This window comes from Morone saxatilis, unplaced genomic scaffold (genome assembly GCF_004916995.1).
Source record: "Morone saxatilis isolate NCDOM2014 unplaced genomic scaffold, NCSU_SB_2.0 Contig4, whole genome shotgun sequence".
NCBI classification, from domain to species: domain Eukaryota; kingdom Metazoa; phylum Chordata; class Actinopteri; family Moronidae; genus Morone; species Morone saxatilis.
Genome location: NW_023339984.1, coordinates 11,541,171 through 11,544,101, shown reverse-complemented (window position 1 = coordinate 11,544,101; position 2,931 = coordinate 11,541,171).

Genomic DNA, 2,931 nt, shown 5'->3' with positions numbered 1-2,931 from the left:
AAATCATGTTTTTACATCAAGCTGACACTGCGTTTCTATGAAGATTGCCTTCCCTCCGGAGTGTGTATGCTCAATATTCTTCCTGTAACAAATTTCCTAACTAAGATGTTTGGATCCCCTCTGATACCCATCCAGGAGCGTGACATGTAGTGTGACAGCTCTAGATCCAGGCTAGTTGTGCTTTTGGCCTCAGCCCAAGTAGTGATGTAGCAGCAGTTTTTTTTCCATTCCAACATGGTCATATTCCTCCGTGGCTGAAAAATGAAGCCAACGCAGATGTGCCACAAACTGCAGTTCCTTGAATGGCCACTTGAGGCTGGCTCCAAAAGTAAACCAATCTACATAAGCCCCTATATAAAAATAAACATGTTTACAGCCTGGTTCAAAAAATGGTTTTAGCCTCTATAGCTAATTTGCTGCCTCGGCTCCAGCTCTTTGCCCATTTTTGGATCGGATTAGGATTGCCAAAATGACGATGACCAGAGCCACCACACTGTACCCTTCTTTTCCTATACTGTCGCTTTGGATCTGCTCAAATGACCCACCCCACTGTGAATCTCAATAGACCCTTCAGATTAAAATTACACGTCTATTTCATATACAAAGAAAGTAACTTATTGTAAAGATTGTGAGGATTACACCGGTTTGTACGTGCCACTGTCCCACCATTCCAGCTGGCAGGAGTTTAGAAAGCCAGACATCTCATTTCATAAGAAAGTAATGATTGAATCAGTGATACTGATCAGCAACTTGCAACTCTCTGAAAAAACAATATTTCATGATATGAGCAAGGGAAATTGCCCTCAATTAACCCTATAAATCATCTGTGTTTTGTGGTACAAAATCCCTATGTTGCATTTAACTTCATTAAAATGTTTGTGGAACTATTGTACACTGCTAGCACCACATAAATGTGATATGTTTTAATTTTGGGAAAACAAGTAAACGACATTTAAAAAATAGTGCTGACTGGCTTATTGGATCTGTACCCTATTAAAGAATATCTCCAAATAATTGGCAGTAAGCAAGACTGTGTTGCACTGCCATATATCTGAATGAAACCTGATGTGACAACAGCACGAATCGGGGCCAGAGCCAATCATACCTGTTCAGCTGGAAAAAACAACAACTTCACAAATAAGTATTCTATTCTGCTTTCAACAAATTGGATGGAGATTTGCCATCTAGAACCCAGCTCATAACACCAATATCCTCCCTCTCTCTCTTTCTGTACATTCAGTTCTGTCTCCCCACCACTAGATGGCAGACAAGCTATGCGCGGCCAATGCCATCTAACGCTCCTCTCCCTCGTCTGAGCCTAATGGCATGTGGCGGCTGGTGCCTGTGAGTAATGCCGCAGGAAAATGCGTTCCATAACCTATTGTTCTTATTGGAAAAGAGGAGGAAGAAAGAAGAGGGAACAAACAAAACAAACAAGAAAGAAAGAAAAAGATGGAGAGAGGAAGAAGGGGGAGGAGGACAGAAAACGAGTGACACCAGGCGAGTGCTGTGGGTGATGCTTGTGCGGTCCAATCTTCTGACAGGAGGGTGGGGAGGGTTACTGGGAGATACAGAGGAAGAAAATGGTCTGCTGATGTAGTTGGTGTATTTAACACTTGTGCAGACAGAGGCAGGCACACAGCGACACAAACAACACATGCTCAGCTCAGAGACGCACACAACTTTAATGCACAATGTGTTAAAACATATTTGTGATTAGTAAATGTGCTGCTTTAATGCACAAATGTATTTGCAGGACAGGGTAAAAACCGATTCTGAAAGCTGACTGACTAAATGTGGACCTACTTGTATTGTGCTACAAGCTACTGTATCTTTTCCTGCTAATGAAACTGTTACACTTGGCTCAAAACACAAATCAATGCACAGGTTTAGACTTTTCTCAGATCTTTAATAAACACAGGAGTGACTCTGAAAAATGTTCAAACACCAATTTTCCTAATCTCTGTTATGTTACTTTTGAATTTTGGGGAAACTTAAGATGCTGAGCAACACAGTTTCTGCAAAACTGCCTCCCTCATTTTCCAAAATAAACTCTCCTGTGAAGCTAATGGGCTGCAATTAGCACGAGGTAATGACAGAGAGCCACGAATATATTTAACAAATATTAGAGACAAATAACCTTAAAAAGTACAAATTAACACAAGAATTGGTTACAAAAGTAAATAAAATGTGCAGTAATTAGATTCCTGCTGATGAATTCTTCCCATCACACTGCATTGGACTGGGGCCTACAGAGTGGATCAGTCAGCATGAAGGCTGCATCTAAAAATCTCTGACTACAGTCTCACACGCAGCAGGACTGAGTGCACACACTTGCGTTTTTGAGGATGTACAGTACACAGTGTGTTGGTGCAGCGTGGGATCTGTGCAATGCCCACAAGAACACTGTGTGAAAACTAGAAGAAATGTATAGATCATCTAAAGATCGCAAAGTTAGAGAATCTGTTGATGCCTGTAGCCATATTTATGTGATTAAATCCTTTGATTGTTACTTAATCCCCTCTTTTGTTCTTTATTATCTGTAACTGTCTGATAAATCAGATTTATGTCAACTTTGGTGCATTTAATTTTCATCTTTACTTGATTCTCTCACATCAAATATACAATAAAAACTGGTGTGGTTTTGATCTCAAACTTAAAACACAAATATATGCAGCCTTCACCAGGACACCCACCCACACATATAGCACGTCAGCACTGTGGAGAAGAAGAGAGAGGGGTACTCGTTTATCAATGCCACACCTAATCATGTGAAATACGCTCCCACCTTCTCAATGTACCTAGTGCCCCCCTCTGTGCCTTACTTACACATGCTCTTCTCATCTTACTCTCCTTTTTTATTCCCTAATGTCGGATGAGATGAAAAGCAAAACATTTTTGTTTGCTAAAAAAAAAAGAGGGCGGCGAGGG